This window comes from Neofelis nebulosa, chromosome 6 (genome assembly GCF_028018385.1).
Source record: "Neofelis nebulosa isolate mNeoNeb1 chromosome 6, mNeoNeb1.pri, whole genome shotgun sequence".
NCBI classification, from domain to species: domain Eukaryota; kingdom Metazoa; phylum Chordata; class Mammalia; order Carnivora; family Felidae; genus Neofelis; species Neofelis nebulosa.
Window position 1 is genome coordinate 86,920,324 of NC_080787.1, and position 18,631 is coordinate 86,938,954.

Sequence of the window (18,631 nt, forward strand, 5' to 3'; positions counted from 1 at the left end):
CAAGCTCCAGGCTCTGAGCTGTCAACACTAGAGCCTGACGTGGGGCTTGAACTCATGAGCCACAAGATCATATGACCTGAGCTGAAGTCGGACTCTTAACTGACTGAGCCACCCAGGCTGCCCTATTTATTTGTTGTTTTAATGGAAACCAAGAAGCATAAGCTGAAAAATGGCAAAGGTCATTGTGTTTTTCATCAACGTTTTATTTTCATGTTTCAAAGAAAGCATCAATTACATTTAGAGCTAAGGACAAGTATATACATAAAAAGGAGGTCAAAATCCTATTAAATAAAGTATGTTAAACTCTCATCCCACCCACCCCCATCTTTGACTCATTAAATAAGTAACCAAACTGTAGACACTTTAAAGATTAAAAAATATGGAAGTTCATTAAATATTTTTCCACTTTTTGTTGGAACATGTAAGTGAAAAGTATCCCAATTGCTGAGACTACATGAAATTATATGTGTAATAAAAGTGAATGAAGCGTATATTGATTTTACTTAACAAGCTACACAATCAGCAATGTCCAACCTGAGGGTTATTGAATTATTGCAAAAGCTCCATAAATCATGTTTGCACTGAACTCTGTGTTTAATCCAGGAAACCATCCTGGTCTTCCCTGGTCATCCAACACAAAGCCAATTCCAAACTTTACTAACTCACTCAACATAATTAAAAGCCAGGCTGGCGATCAGAATCACGAACAAGAGACATGGTGTCAGGGCAACTAGGGGGCTCAGTCCCTTAAGCGTCTGTCTCTTGATTTTGGCTCAGGTCATGATCTCACAGTTTGTGGGATTGAGTTAGACATCAGGCTCTGGGCTGATAGCATGGAGTCTGCTTGGGATTCTCGCTCACCCTCTCTCTCTGCCCCTTCCTCCCCACCTCCTCAAAATAAATAAACTTTTTCTTTTTAAGAGAGATATGGTGTCTATGTTCAGTAGTTACAATACTGATATGCAACTCAAGTGGATTTTTTGTGTTAGTGGGCATATTATTGAAGACTATTTCTAATTAGTATTTCAGTTCATTCTGACCCCAGTAAGAGTGATATGGGCTTCCTATGTGGAATGGATTTTCTGTCTGTCCCTCCTACCTTCAAAGAATTCCTGGACTCTACACGTAGAGTCATTTTTCTCCTTAGATCATGTTTCCAGGCATAATGAGGCAAAAAGGCAAATAACCCCTCTTATCATTTTTCCAACACAATTACCAGTATGACAAGTAAGGAAAAGAAATGCTAATTTAATTTTTTACTTTTCTCCTATCTTCCGGGATTTAAAAAATGTTTATAAAATAAGACATTAAAAATATAACAATATGATTCCTACAATTAATAACAATAATACAATGTGATATTAAATCACTTTCACTTCTCTGCAAGTCAGATGGAAGCTGGTTGATGCTCATGTACAGCAACATAAAGCATTGTCTATTTTTGGACACATAATGTTTTTCATAAATGGCTACTTCAACATTTAAACTAAGCCACAGCCCTTTTGTTATATACGATAGTATATAGTATTATTATTAGTATATATAGTATTACTGAGGTAAAGAAAATAATTTCTAATTCTGAATGAATGTCTTATGTCTTATACTCATTTCCAAGGAATAAAAAGAAATATTATTCTGGTTGTGCCTGTAAAGAAAACAGATTAGTTTTCCTATGTGAATCACTAAAATAACCAAATTATTCTGTAATTATCATTTCTCTATGCTTTAGTGCTCATAAATTTTTAATTAAATCAATACTTAAGATAATTTTCTACTACATAGGTTTCATGGTTTTCAAAAACCTCTAATGAGAATTTTGGTCTAAATAAAATGAAGACATGTGGGAGGTGATGTATGTTCGTCTTCCACTAAAATTTTCAGTCCTTTCTCTTGGGGCCTCTTAATTTTTCATATCTGCCAAAGATTTTAGCAGCGACTATCATTTGCAACTTAAATATTTTCAAAGCATTGTTTTGTAGTTTTTAGTATAAGGTGTAGCTAGTGAGCAAAATCTATCACCTCTGTCAAAAGTTTTTCTTTCATTTTTTTTTCTGAAAGAGTCTTTGATAGAGATATTTTAAAGATTTGAAATAAAATGTTTACTTCTGAAAATGAAATCAGCATAAAAATTCACTATCCACCTTATATTTCAAGAAACATATGCCTCTATTCCCAATCAATAACATACCTGGTAATAAGATAGATTTTACCTCACAAAAAAATACCCAAAAATCTTAATGGGGAAAAAAAACTCATCCAATACTGATTCAGAATATATATATATATATATATATATATATATATATATATATATATATATGTTTCAGGCAGTAGTACATTTCTCAACTGCAACTCTTGTCCTAAGATGGTGTTTCAAATAAATAAAAGCCAATACAGAAAGGGTTGCAGATTAAAGGGATACTGAGGGAGAGCTGGCATTCCTACGTTTCTGTCCTGCCAAGATCTTTAATCAGAAAAAGACATGGGAGGTCATTGACCTCCTCATACAAAGTCAGGGGCAAGTCTAGCTGTAGCAGCAGTGGGAAACGTTCACGGAAATGCTACCTGTGCATATCAAATGCAGAGCTGACATTATTTCTATTATCAGAGACTAAGCAAAACCCTGTGATGGCCATATAACTAAAATGTTAAAAAAAAAAAAAGTGAGGGTTTTGTTTCATAGTTGCTAGTGTTGGCAAAAATGAAATGTTACTTCTGCAGCATAAAACTGACAGTTCTTCCCCTTCTAAAAGTGCAGACTCTTATTAACATTTTGTGTATAAAATGTGCAAAATTTAAGAATGCTTTGAAAATTTGTATCTACAAATGGGTAAGTATATAAGTAATTGCAAACTGCACAAGTTGTATAATAGACACTACAGTTTCTGATAGCTTTTGTCATTTAGTGCTGTGATGCGGCCACCTCAAGAGTCAAAGGTTTATCCATATTTCCTTTGCCTGGATTTTTCATTTCTCTCCCATGTTTTCATCTAGGGCTGTCATCTTCCCTACTCTGAATGGCAGGTGTTGTGTTATGGAACACAAACCATTTTAGGTGATGTTGTCTAGTTTTCCATTGGGAAAGTAGAAGAACTGATGATTAATTGGAACCAGATTTTGGTTTGAGCACAATTTTGAGATGCTTCTAGCAACTAACTGATTTGGACCAGGTCTTCAGGATCATTTTGGTTTTACCCTAAGCTGATTTTAACTCTTTCTAGTGTGGTAACTTCAAAGGGGGGTGGAGGGGGAGACTTTGGTGTTACCTTAGACACACATCCTCTGTGACTAAGCCATTCATCTAGGAAAAAAATCCTTTCAAGTCGTAGCCACAGGAGGACAATCGTTTTCTGAGAATTAAAATGGAAATGAAACCTTACAAGGTTGGTATTTTCTTAGTGGATACCATATTTAAAAATATGTTTAACATAATAGTCCAATTTAAAGGAAAATGCTATCATTACAGATGTAAGATAGTAGTTTTTTATTCTTAACTACACACTAATCTCAAAGAATACAAAGCAAAGTATTTTCAACTACTGGACCTTAATATTGCAATCTTTTCTTATTAAGCTTTCTTTCCTCTCCTTTGACTCTCTCACGTACTAAAAAGACCCCATAAGGAGTTGAGAATCCTTTAGGATTATAACGCAACACGAGAAACAGTCTGAATACATATATTTTAGTAAATATGTAGAATCACAAAATGCAACCCTCAAAATTTAAATCTATAAATAAATCATTCCTATTGCAGCCAACCTCAAAGCAAAAAGAAAAAAATAATGTTTAGTTTCTCCACCAACTTTTCCTTTTCATTACAAGGTCAATAGATGTAGGTGGGAAGCTATTTTGGCTTTTCAGTTTCCTGATTGCTCTAGATATATCAACTATTCACCTTCATGTTAGTGACTTCATTAAGTTCTGATTTAGAAACTAATTTGAAAGAAGCCTGACCTTTGAAATACAGAGGGTGACAAGAGGGCAAAGAAAGGAGGTGGAGAAGATACTGCTGAGCAGATCACAAATCATATTTATGCTTTAAAAGCTACCTTATGAGCCATTCACCACTCACAAGTTAGCGTTTTAATCCAAATTTTCACTTGAAAGTAGCCCCCGCTGACTCAAAAGTGTTATAACATGCAGTGGCCAGGTGGGGGAGAAGTGCAACCTTCCCCCTTTGAAGGCTGGCTGCCTGAGATCAATAGGCGTTCACAGGTGGCCACACTTCAAAGAGGAGACACAGGGTCTCTGTTTCGGTCTAGCCCCTGGAACCGTTATTTCCCCCCCCCAGCAGCTTGGAATTGCCTTTCATGTTCTACTTTCACTTAAGAAAGTAAATGAAGAGCATTAGAAGCAGATCTTGATGAAAAGAATTTTAAAAGAAGCCAACATCTTGAGAGGACCAGCTACCTTTTAAAACCTATTAATGCAAATGCTGGGTAGAGGGAAAGGTAAACCTGCAGGGGAGATTTTTAAAAGGAATCCATCTGACATTTTAGCAACTAAGCTGCATCTCTTCAAGGAACTGCTTTGTTCGGGGCAAATTATGCTTAGAGACCGAACTTTGTCTCTGCCGATAATTTATTTAACACGGGTTCACTGCAGGAATTATCATTTATAATGGTAATAATTCACAAGCCAAGAGCGTAGTTTCACGAGCCAAGAATGCAGTTCTTGAGGGACACCTGAGTGGCACAGCATGTAAGCCAATAGAGAAATAACATACTTCCAAACCAATGAGAGATTAGTTACCCCATTCATTGTTCCAGGCAAAGGGGAGATTAGAGACATAAAGTCAACTTTATTTGAGGTGTACCTTTTCAAAAGTTGGTTCTCGGTAGAGTTGGCCCTTCCATCTAAAATCTGGGTATCAGCTTCTGGCTAAGGTCCCCCGCTACTGGGGCTTGGGGCTAGTGGGTGACAGTGCTGGTACTGGCAGGCAAGGTGGGGTCCTCTGAAGGTTAGTACTCCAGGGACCATTGCACAGTTTGCCCCACTTTCCCACGAGGAGCAGCCTCGCCAAGGCAGCAACAGATGGCTACGCGGTTTAACACCACTGCCGACCATGGGTAGACTGGCTACGGCAGGAGCAAGCACCTCAAGATCTTCAGAGACCCACTTAGACCAACAAAGAATAGCCTTGCCCAGACCAAATGCGCTTGGCAAGGCTTCACAGATTCTCGGTATTTAGAGTCTAAATGTCCATTACACTACAGTCGCTTCTCCACACGTTTGTATCAATAAGCACCGGGCAGCATGACAATTCTTCTGATACCATCCTAACTCTCCTCCAAATTCACCCTCAGATCCAAACAACTTAAGATATAAACAAGTAGATCAAATACTGGTCTGTAAGCAAAACATGCATTCTGTAGCTGGGTATCTATTCAGTAGCAGAGTTAGATTGAAAAAAGGCCCACAGCTGCCGAGTTCAGGTGGAAAGAACTTAGTGATATTAGTTGAAAAATAGCAATGACCAAATTTTAGCCATTAAATGTATTTATTTACAGCCAACACACAAGAATGTAGTTCTTGAGGGACACCTGGGTGGCACAGCTGGTTAAGTGACTAACTCTTGATCTGAGTTCAGGTCTTGATCTCACGGTTCATGAGATCGAGGTCACATTGGACTCTGGGCTCACAGCACAGAGCCTGCTTGGGATTCTCTCCCTTTCTCTGCCCCTCCTCCACTCCTCTCTCTCAAAATAAATAAACAAATATTTTTTTTTTTAAAGAATGTAGTTCTTGGGGCACGTGGGTGGCTCATTCGGTTAAGTGTTGAACTCTTGGTTTCAGCTCAGGTCACGATCTCAAAGCTTGTGAGTTAGAGCCCTGCTTAATTCTCTCTCTGCCTCTTTCACTTCCCCTCTCCTTCTTGTGCTCTTTCTCTCTCAAAATAAATTAATTAGGTAAGTAAATAAATAAAAGTTAAAAAACAAAAGAATGTAGTTCTTGAGAACATTTATACACGACATTCACTGAAATATGTAAATGTAACATAATACATTTAAATATATCATATATGCTTCATTTTATATAGAGACCTAAAATAATAATGTTTCTGTTGTCACAGATAAATAACTTGTGTAAATCCCAATAATTTTATGGATAATACAAAACCAAATTATTTATAATCCAGAAAAAAAAAATCTAGCTCAATCTTGGCCACATGTTGAAATCATCTAGCATGCTTTAAGAAAAAAAGATGCCTGGACTCCATCTGGTGATTTCAATTTAATCAGGCTAGAGTGGGCCTGGGCATAGGAATTTGAAGAGCTCCCTAGGTGATTTTCATGAGCACTAAGAGTGAGCAGTGCTCACCTAGAACAGAACCTCTCAAATTCTAATATGTATATAATCACCGGGAGACCTTGTAAAACTGAATATTCTGATTCAGTAGGTCCAGAGTGGGGTCTGAGATACTGCATTTGCAGTCACCTGTTCCCAGGTGATGGCAAGCTGCTGGTCCCCAGACCACTTCTCATGGAGCAGTAGTTAGTGTTTCTCAGCTCAGGAAAGGAGCATAGGTTGGAATCATGAAGGCATTCAGGTTGAAACTATTTATATTCTCATAACCTCCAATCTAAATAGACACCCACTACCCACCTGCCTCCAATTGCCCCACCTCCATCTGCCACTGTTTCTCATCTTTCACGGTAAGCTTGTTGCTGAAGGTCATTAAATCTGGTTTCTGGAATAATCTCTGCAAGGCTGTGCCGGGACTTTAAAATGCAGTCACTAATAGAAATTGCATAATGAAATATCTGGGATATTTCAAACGAAGAAACTGCTTACAACAGGTAACTACAAAAGCAGTTCTGCCTTGTTACATTTCTACTGTCTGTACGTTGAGCTCAGTGCCAGCAAGAATGCTAAGTGGGGCCTTTATTCTGATTGGTCCATATTCATGACATTTGTTCAAGGAAAGGATAGGCTGAGTGAAAGAGCCATCTGAACCTGAGGAGGAAACCAGATATCCAGACTGGCAGAGGTCAGACCATTCTGTACACACAGCAGGGATGTTTCACCGTGACCTGCAGTACACATCTCCAGAGCGGCCTGCGTGGGTCCCCGGCTGCTGACTGTGCAGAGTGCTCTAGCCCTGCTTAGGAGAGTTCCAATTTCTTCACCCATAGACCTTTTAAATAAACTACAACATCGGAAAACTATAGCAAGAACTCCGCAGACTGTCTCTCAAATCTTCTTGTGTTCTACGACAATGGGGTATTTAGAAAGATTATGGGCTTCTGAGTATGAAAAACTTGAGTTTTTGAGTATGGGCTCCGAAAGAATTTGAGTCTCTAGATACTAACATATACATCTCTAAGCCTCCTAGTTACCTATTGAGGATCCTCCAATCTCTAATGCCCTGGCTACCTGGGAGCCTCAGTCTTGGATTCTGCAGGTGTAGCTTTTCTAATAAATAAAGTCACTGTTTTCCAAAATCAAACAATGTACTAGAATAACTGGGTTTTAGAAAGCTTTAACACCTACCACAAATCATGGCATGACCTAAGCACTCAGACCGTTTCATTGAGGGACAGTCAGTAGACTAAAGGTCCTTTGATTTCAGTATCTCTTCCTTCCTGCCATCTGGCCTTACCTGGGGCAACCTTAATTGTCCTGGACCGGTCTTACTTACTCTGAATCCTGGGGGCAAGAATTGGAATTTATCCTTTCCCAAGAGATCTCAAGGAATCTTATGCAAATTGACCCACCTGCTCCCTAGATCTGAATAAAAATCAAGATCATATTGCTAAGACATGCAAAGAAACAACTTTTGTTAGGTTCTGGCCCTAGGCATTACTTTACTTGGTGTTCTTTTATCACTAATCAGTCACTTGCCTACCTGGTGGTAGACAATCTTTCAGAAACTGAGGATTTAGAAGTTAAACGTATGAACAAAACCCTCATCCTTGAACTGCAGATTCTCTGGTTTAGGGGAAAAGGTTTACTGTATTACAAGAAAACTATACTTTATTGCAATTTACCATATACCAGGTATCATATTTAGGGCCCTTTATAGATGTATCTATTTACTCCCCCCAACAGTCTCTTGAGACATATCTAGAGGAGAGCCAACTTTAGCAGAATTAGAATCACCAGCAGAGCTTGTTAAGCTATAGCTTGTTGTCCCTAACCCCCACAGTTTCTGATTCAGTGGCAGGGGTAGTAGAATTTTCACTTATAAGACATTCTCAGGTGATGTTCATGCTACGAATCTGGGATCAACACTCAGAATAACTGGATTAGAGAACATTTACTCAACAAATAAATGTAGCCAAACATTGATGAAGTACCTAGTACATGGAAAGTACCATTTTAAACAACTTTAGTGAATTATCTCATTTAGTTCTTACAACAATCCTATGAGATAGAAATTATTATCACCAGCCCAACCTCACAGATGAGGAGGCTGAGGAATAGGCCAGTGATCTCCCCAAAGTCACATGGTTTGCAAGTCTGTAATTCTGTTGGAGTATAAACTCAGTGTGAACTCTCAACTCTTTCTTCTGTGCAAATAGTTGGTGCTTCTCACTACTAAGTCCTACATCAGGTGGGAAGGATCTGGTAATGAACGAGACTAACAAAATCTCTGCTTTCACAGAAAGAAGGACGGGGTTTGCTGTACTTTTGGATGTAATATATAAGTTGAAGCATGAAGAATGAGGGGATGGCCACTCAAAGAATCAAGGAAAGGACTTTAGGAGCAGAGACAATAAGAGCAAAGAACTTTACCTGACATAGAGTGGCATGTGAATATCAGAAACCAGCCAACTAAGGGAAGAGTAGGACAGAATGTGGTCAGAGAGGGATGCATGGGCCAGGTGACAGAGATTTGAAGGTCATCGTAAAAAAACAAAAAAAACAAACAAAATGGTTAAACTTATTTCCAGGGCTATGCAAACCAACTGAAGGGTTTTCATAAATAATAGGATCTAAGTTTTGTCTTTAAAAAAGATTATGTTTGTGGCTGCAATGAGAGGAGGCTACGAGAAGGCAAGTTTAGAAACAGGAAAGCCAGTCAAAGGACTATTGTGGGAGACCAGATGAAAGATGACAGAGCTGGGATGATGTCAAAGGCATCACAGAATACCTGGCACAAAATTAGTACTTAATAAATGGCAGTAAGTATTAAATAGTTAGTCTGAGGGCGAGCTCTAGGGTCCCTCTGCAGTGTTCCTCTCAGGCCATCATCAGCGGCCATAGCCACCATTGCTGTCTTACTTTCCCAAACAGCAGGAAGCATCTCTGTACTCAAACCAGATTGTCTGGAATTCTGAAAAAGCATTTTAGATAGTACATTGCTCAGTCTTATTATAGGATGCTAATTATAGCATTTTAAAGATTCTGATATTGGCATAAATTAGGAAGTATAATTAGCTAAAATTTTCATTTTTCTTTGATCTTTGTTCTAATAGAGCGGTATTTGTGAATACAAGTGAAAATGGATTTAAGTTACTCGATGTCTTCAATTCCAAAAGGTTCCTACTTCTTTTAATAAGATTTAAAGTGTTTGGAGTTGGGAACCCTTTCAAAATTACGTGCCCGATGAAAGGAATAGTGTTTCTTTTTTCCTGAAAAATTGTTTTAAGTAGGCAGTATATCATTCAATTAATACATTCTTGGAATCGTGAGAGTGTTTACATATAATAAATACAGCCTTCTGGATAGAGCAGCCTGCATGTGGTCACAGGCTGTAGCTTATTGTTCCCTACTCTTCACCATTTTCTAGCTGTGCAACATTGGACAATTCATTTAGTTCTCTAAAACTCAGTTTCCTCATCTGTGAAAATGGGAATAATAGCAGTTCTAAATTCAAGGTTTAGAGTGAGATTCAAAAGAGACAGTATTTGTGGAACACACGGCATAATATCAGGTACCTGTTAAACGCTCAACAAATTTTCCCCTCGTTTTTATTATTTATCCTTTATCGGCCGAATTTTTTTAGACAGTTGTATTAAGATATAACTGACCTACAATAAACTGCATATATTTAAAGTGTACCATTCAACAAGTTTCCATATATCTATACACTCGTGAAATCATTACAAGTAAATCCATACATACATGCAAAAGAAAACAAACCCCATAATCCCGAAACATTATCAGTTAGTAAATGAGATGGCTTTCTCAACACAGTGAGGTAATATTGACCATGACTTTTCCCTCTGCAACATATATCTGAATGTAGCAGATAAAAATTATGTACTATAGAAATTCCCAATTTTGAAACCTATAGCTATAGCAAAAATCCTCTAGTGCTATGAAAATTTGCTTCTTATATGATTTAGGAGGAAAAACCTCTAATGTTTTAGAATATTGTCCAAATTTGATAGGAGAATAAAAGGAGTAAGCCCAACAGGATGTTGAAAGAGTGTGATTAACCTGTGGCTTAGCGAGAGACTCTCAGAAGGACTGCAGCATTGTGCAGATTTCTTTCAGGGTAAAGCTCGTGAACATGTTCTTCATATAAACCACTACCATATCATTTAGGGCTTAAGAGCAAATTAAATAGTACATTTTATTCTATATTATAGTGAAAACTCTAGCGTAATATAACAAAGCTATAGGAAATAATGCAGGCGGACTATCACCCTTGTGACTTAACATCTAAATGCCATCATTTAAATTATCATCACGATGCTGAACAATGTTTACAAAAGTACAAATGTCTCATGTCTTGCCCATTTTTAAAAATCTTCCTAAAGGTTGACTGGGAAAGTCTTTGAGGAAGGTAGAAATTTCCACCATGACTTCCACTATAAAACCACCTTGGTCATCTTCTGTCACTTCAGCTTAGTTTCTTTGGTGTCTAGTCTCTTTTCTACAATTAAGTAGCCAAATACTTTGCGTGGAATATTTATCACAAGTTCTTTTTCATACACATAAGGACCACTAATTAAATTTCTTGAGTCACTGCTGATATTCAAAGACACTCCTAAACGAGCTAGTTAATGTACGTGCTATCCGGAGGCAGAGAGCCTCCTTTAGCAAAATGACTTAAATCGTAGGTGGTAAAAGAGCACTTCTTGCTCCACGTATTCAATGTTCTAGCCATGAGCAGGAATCATGAAAATTACTCCATTAGTGTCAATGGTAGAAAAATAATGTTACCTTTATGTATTTGTATGAAGCACTGAATATTATTCAGAAATCTTGCCTATAAACTCATTCTTTACACCTGAGACATATTGCACATGGTTGCTCTTTATTTTCCTCCCCAATTCTATAGCTTAATATAAATGATCAATTCATTACCGAGTATGTTTCATAAAATATATACAGCATTTACATTTTCATTTGTTTCCCATTATGTGTCTAGTATATTTTGCTATCCACTATAGGGAGCAAAAATGAATGACCTTACCTGCTATTCTCTTTATTGCAGCTTTGGGTTTTTCCTTTCATTTCCCTTAGAGACGACTGAAAGGGAGAGATTCAGGAGACAGATTAGAATGCTGATTCCTAGGATCACAGCCTTCCTGCTTTAATTCAATCAGTAAATAGTGCTTTCTCTTTGAAACAGTGGGCTTCCTTAAAGAAAATAAATGGGCTCATTCCTGTGCAGAGCTAGATAGGGACATAGTGGAGAACCTTTGGACACAGTGGATAGCTGTTAGTTGAAAAGCCAGCAGAAGCATAAAGGGGTGAGTAGAGAAAGATGAAGACAGTAAGCAAGTAGATGAAGTTGGCAAATTATGAGCTACAGCGGACACATTGTGGAACACCAAAGCTGTTTGGAGGGAGCGTATAAAACTGTAGTGTTCAAGACACAACTTAGCTTTCTTTGATTGCTCTTGGCCTCAGTGCACTCGTCCAATCAACTAGGATGGCCAAGACTCATCCAGACCATCTCCCAAATCCTACTCCTCATTTCTTCTAAATGATCCGTGTGTAAATCGCCATCATCTCCTAGCTGGTCTCCTTTCTTCCACTCTGGCCCTGAAGTGGCCCCCAACTGCTACCATCCCCAAACCCTTACACAGGAGCCAGTTTTCTGCCCTTAACCGGATCTTCTCACTTCCCCCTGCATTAAAACCCTTTCCTGCTTATTAATGATAGAATAAAATCTGAATTCTTTACCAATATTTTGATCCTAATATGATTTGTGCCCATATTCCTTTCTTCATTTCACACCCCCTTCCCTTGTCTCTCAAACTCCAGCCACACCTGGCCTTTCTTTTAGTCCTAGAATATAAAAAGCTCATTTCTACCCTGAGTCTTTTCATGGTTTCTTCCCTGAAATATTCTTCATCCTGATTTTCACATCCTCTGAATGTTCTTCCTTCAGCTTCTCTTGTCATGATATCTCAGCTTGATCTGTATCTTCTTGTAAAGAACCCCCCTGACCACTTGGTCTTAAGTCGCCCTTTTTTTTCAATCTGGCACATTTCCCAATTGTATTTTTCTGCATAATAGCCATCAATAAAATATATCTTCTTCCTGTTTTCTTTTTTGTTTATCACCTGCTTCCCTTCTTCCACCATGTTGTAAATTCCACAATAGCAGGAACCTTGGTTGTCTTAGACGCTGTTCTACCTCTAGGCCTAGAAGAGTACCTAACATATACACAGCGCTCACTGACTATTTATTGAAAGAATGAATAATATACTCTTGCCTGTGGTCTTTACCCCATTAAATTAGGGTCGTCTGTGAGCTGCCAGAATTTCCTTTAGTTATCTCTTCTGGGACTTCTTCATTTCTATATAGAGATGCTAGGGGAGGGGGGCTTGTAGAGTATTTCCAGTTTCTAATGTGACCAATTTTGATTGTCTTAATTCATTTCAAGTAGCATTTACTAAACATAGAAAGGCTGAATGTACAATTCAAATTCATGTACAGTCTGAAAAAGCCCTAACCAAACTGAATAAATATTTAGCCCATGTGCTTGCAAATCATTCTGATGTGTGCTAAATAATTTTCTTATGTTCTTTTTTTTACCTTTGTTAGCTCTTCACCACAGCTTGTCTTAGCTCTATACATCTCTGTGTATTATCTACACATGAAGCCTAAAACACTGAGCAGTTTAATTATGTGCACATTTAGCATTATAACTAAGTATTACCCTCTCAAAACATTTTCTTTTATATTTTTCTTGTAGATATTGCAGACAAGTCCACTTTGGATAAGACTGCCTGCTTAGAATTCTTCCTATTATGTTTTCAACACCTGACCTTGGAAGTCTGACAAGCTGTGATTTCATCTCCATCGAGGATATAGTTATAGACTGACATATATATAAGTATCTAGTGTCTCTCCAAATGCACACCAAATATTTATGTGCTACTGCCCACAGTCTCACCAGATATTGCTACAATCAATCCTCTAAAAGGGAGATTTTATATATTCAAGCAAACTTGACACCTAAAAAAATCCAAAATTATATACAGTATAAATAAGGGCACAGTTATCAGTGAATAGTTGTAAACAGAACAGAACTCCAGAATTTTTGCCTGAAATCTCCCCTTAGAAGTCATCTACTTTAACTATTTCACTGCCTAGTTTAGGAACCAGAAACCCAAAAAAAGAAAAGGTAGATTTGAAGTAGATTTGGGAAAGCAGCAGAAGAGTATCTAAAAACCTGGTCACTTGATGTTCATATCCCAAATCTAAGAAGGATTTGGTTGCTCGGCATATAGTACGTATTCAAAAAATGCTTATTGAGGTACTGTTAAAGGATTTTGTTGTCTGCTCTAGGTTAAAACAAATCACAGTAAACATGATGTGAAGAAATCTTTCTGTGTTTATAGCACTGCATGATTTTGTGTTTATAGCATGCATTCTAAAAAATATTACTGAGTGAAGCATGCCTGAGTTCTAATCTTCATCTGCCAATGTCAGGTTTCAAACACGCAGACTGTACGCTTCTCGGGTAGGTCCCCGATTTCAACAGTTAACAATTCCCCTTTTAAAGGAATTGATCATAGATATGCTTGAGGTTTAACTGAACTGACCAATGGCCCATCCCATGTAGCATTCAGGGAAATTTTATGCTTGGGTTTAGAGCTATAGCTACTCTCTGCAGAACCTGGCACAGTTTGCAACTCTGCCTTTTTGAATCATGGTCAATGCCTTTGCTTATAAAGAACCACTCCATTCTGGTTGCTCAATGCCAGATTGTTCTCGCTGCTATTGTCTCTCAGCAGGCCAAAGCTGTGTAGCATCCTTTAACATGGAAGGGTTTGTCGACGTCGTCAGTTCTTCATATTTGTAAGTATTGCATTTGTGGGGATGAAATATAGCCAAATCCATATCATATCCAGCCTGTCTTTCCCATAACTGTCATTTCTTTGGCTTGAAGTAGGTAATGCTTACTTTCCAGGGAGCAAATCTAGCCTTCTTTCAGAGTGGCGTTTGGAAAGCGATTTACGTTCTCACACTAAACAGACTTCTTGTTCTACGAGTATCAAAAATCAGTGTAGTCACAAGAAAGAAAAAGAGGGGAAAAGGATGCCGAAAAGTCCAGGAACATTTTGGAGTCTTTCAAAATACAGTGGGATTGAAAGCTCTTAGACACTAGCAAATGTATATGACATTTATTGTATTTGAGATCAATTAAAAAATAATACCTGCTTTAGTGCACAAAGATATTACCAATTCAGTTCTGCGAAACATTATGACATTCAGAAACATGTATGGTTTTGTACAACACGTAATTCGAGAACTACCTGCAATGTGATAGAAGAACTGAACAAAATTATAAGAAATACAACCAAAAAGATGTAAATTTAACAGCCTGGAACTAGAGCATTAAGAGGTCTTAAAACTTTCACCCATTATTAATTCCAGACAGTAAATTCTAAGTAAGTAACTGTCACAGAGAAAATCTGTATCTTAAGGTAACATTCCAAGAATACTAAATCACAATAAACCCATGAACAGTTGTAGGGACAAAACACACAGTTGACAGCTTTCTGTGTGGGGCTGATGAAGAGTAAAAAAGTAACAAAAAGTCAGCTGACACGGCTTTATGAATCAAACTCTAGCTATCATTGCTTCAAAATATTCCTTTTTGACTTTTAATAATAAAGCACTGTTAAGAGGGTATAATTACCTGTTTACTAGGATGCAGTATTATTCATACTTAATGGACTGTTTCATTGGCTTCACACAAAAGCAAAGTATCGTAGGTTTATTTCAAGTAAATCCAATTATTTAGTGGAAGAAAATATGAGGTCAGTTTCTGTTATTCTAAAGAAAGAGAATTCTACCATTTTAGTGTCTTTAAACCTAAACTAAGCTAGAAGCAAATTATTTTAGGAGTGATCTGTTTGTGATATAGGCAATAATAGGGTACTGTTTTATTGTCCTAGAGTAATGGTTTTTTTGAGATATTTTACTTTTCATTATACAACATCAAGGTTGTTTTATTCAGGGAAAAAAAAAGTTAAAAACATACAAATGATGTAGGACAATAAGAATGCAAACATTATAAGAACATTAATCATGTAAGTAGTTCAGCAAATATTATCTGCACTGTTGCAGCCCATTTGTCCTTTTTTGTTGTGTCTTATATCACTGTATTATGATAAACTATGGTTTCACATCATTCATCAGCAATTGGATTATAGCTGTATTGCAATTTGCTTAATTGGTATCAAAGCAAAAATTATGCTGTACTGGACAGGTTGTTAACAGAATGTAACAAAGGGAGAAAAATGTCATCTCTAGCAAATATGAACATCACAATATATGCTACCCCTATCAAGGCAAGTGGACTGGTTTTAAATGTCATGATGAATAATTAGGAACTGTGAGCATGATCTGTGATCATTCCGAAAGTATTTTGTTAAAATACTGTACACTTCCAGCTAGAAACTTTGAATTTTTAAATCATGTATTAAAACGAAAAAAACAAAAGAAAAGAGATATTGTGCCATCAAAAGGAGAAAGGTAAGTTTTCCTGCCTTAGGAACAAAAGAGCCATATATATATATATATATATATATATATATATATATATATATATATATAAAATGAAGCTCTCAAAATGAATGTACTTACCCCAGGATGGACAAGAGCTTCATTTTTCATCATCAGAATTCACATTTCAATCCCCTTTGAAATGTAATTTGAAAAGCTAGTAACCGATTTAAACATGGCCATATTCTAGTTAGATTCTTAACCTCTTTTTGCATCAAAGAATTGTGAAAAGAATTCTTAAAATTCATTAATTGAACAAAGTCATTAATTAATTGACTTTCAAAGATCTATCTTATTCACACACACACACACACACACACACACACACCAGTACCTATATCTAACTCACGTTCATCTGAACATAAAACCTAAAACCAACTGTCTAAAATCTACTTGAAAATGGAATATCAGACTAGAAAATTATATAATAGACTTTTCATGCATAAATATAATTATTTGTAATAAATTTCACCTGCCTAATTATATATTCAAGGCCTTATTTTAAAATCAAATGCATCCCTTCACCATATATTAATAGCCGAGAATGAAGATGTAGCAATTAATGACAACTGAAAATCGACTTGCATTTAAAAAATGGAAATAGTGATTTACAAAATGATATTTCTCATGTAAAACCAATATAATTGTGAGCCATATTATATGCCTCATGACATATGCTTTTACATATAAATTTATATCTGTGTACAAATAGACAAATAGAAGTATGCGGAAGCAAGAGTAAACACCCCTATTCCTTCAATAAGTAATAGTTGAGTATCATTAACACGGTTCTTTGCTACTCCATCTGACAAATTCAAAAAGGGCATCATAGATTCATTGAGCCTTGTAGCCAAAAGGGAATTTTGAAATCTTTTAGTACAAACTCATCATGCAGTTCAAAGTGTCAATCAAAATATATTTAAATACATTATAGATGAATATTTTCATCAAGCAGATCTTATGATAATATACATACACATTGAGACAGACATTAGTCATTCTCAATCTTGACTACATATTAGAATAACCTGAGAAGTTTCTTTAAAAATACTCATGCCTGGGCTCCCTATCTCCAGAGAGTTTGTTTAATTTGGTGAATTCTGGCCATCAGCGTGTTCTAAAACTCACCAGCAGCATACTTGCGAAACACACACTAATGTGCAGCAACCAGTGTTGAGAACTACTGACCCACGTGAATCATAGAAGCGTCACTGTTAGGAGGAGATATCAAAATGCAAATGCAAAATGTCAAAAATGAGCAAAGTCTATTTCCAAGTTAAAACAAATTGTTAATATTGCAAACCAGATTCATACATGTAAATTCATATAAATAGTTCTTTCCGTGTTTATTAAGTGAATCATTATGCATACATATTTTTAAATTTTTAATTAAGGCTATTTTACATTTCTATGACCTTGAAGTTGTTACAAAGCACTTTACAAACATTAATTGTGCTTCACAATATTCCTATAAGCTACATATTATTATTTCTGTTTTACAAATGGGAAAACATAAGCATGAAGAGGCTAAACTAATTGCCCACAGTCAAGCAACTAATGAATGTTACAGCCGGGAAAATAAGGGGAGGGAGTATTCTAATTCTTAATTTCCTTATGTGATAAAGTTTTCCACAGGGGTCAGAAAGGACAAAATCCTGCAAAAAAAAGTTATAAATTTGGTGCTTTCTTTTTTAGAAGGCACTCTGTCATCTTCTGTGGATAGGGTGACACCCTGAACATGAAACAGCAGAGGACCAAGAACCTCTACTTCATGTATTCAATCAAGAGCCTCCAATCCACGGATGGGACTAAGAACTTCCATTCCAAAAAAGGACTAAAAACATCCATCTGAGGTGAGTACCCCCCACCTCAAAGTGAACGGCCATACAAATATCATACACGCGAAGTGCCAGATTCGTGGTGAAGAAAGAACTCTAAGGATTCAGAGGAACTTTTTGGAAAAGTTTGAAATCAAGCTGGTGTAAAGACATGAAAAAAATTCAGGGGCGCCTGGGTGGCGCAGTCGGTTAAGCGTCCGACTTCAGCCAGGTCACGATCTCGCGGTCCGTGAGTTCGAGCCCCGCGTCAGGCTCTGGGCTGATGGCTCAGAGCCTGGAGCCTGTTTCCGATTCTTTGTCTCCCTCTCTCTCTGCCCCTTCCCCCGTTCATGCTCTGTCTCTCTCTGTCCCAAAAATAAATAAACGTTGAAAAAAAAAAATTAAAAAAAAAAAAAAGACATGAAAAAAATTCAAGGCAAAAATATGTACAAATATTTGGGAATGTGTAATTCCTTCATTTCTTTTCATCTCGAAATCTACGGAGGAGAGTATAGATGGTAACGTCTGGAAATGTGGTAAAGGCCAAAGGGTGAAAAGGCTTGAATAGCAGTCTGAGAAGTCTGGATATTACCCTACAAGCATAGTGCAAACACACTGGTCATTTTTTGATAGGTTTCAAAGGCAAAGTACTACACAGGAATATTTATCCAAAACATTAGAATTGGTAGAAAATAGTTAAATGGGAGAAACCAGAACAAAGATACTAATTAGGATATAAATTGTTGGCTGATGTGAAAAAAAGACTGGCCAATAACAGAAAATGTGGGAATAGACAGAAGCACATGGATTAACAAGACCTTTGGGAAAAAAATAAAGCACACACACACACACACACACACACACACACACACAGCACACACCAAAAA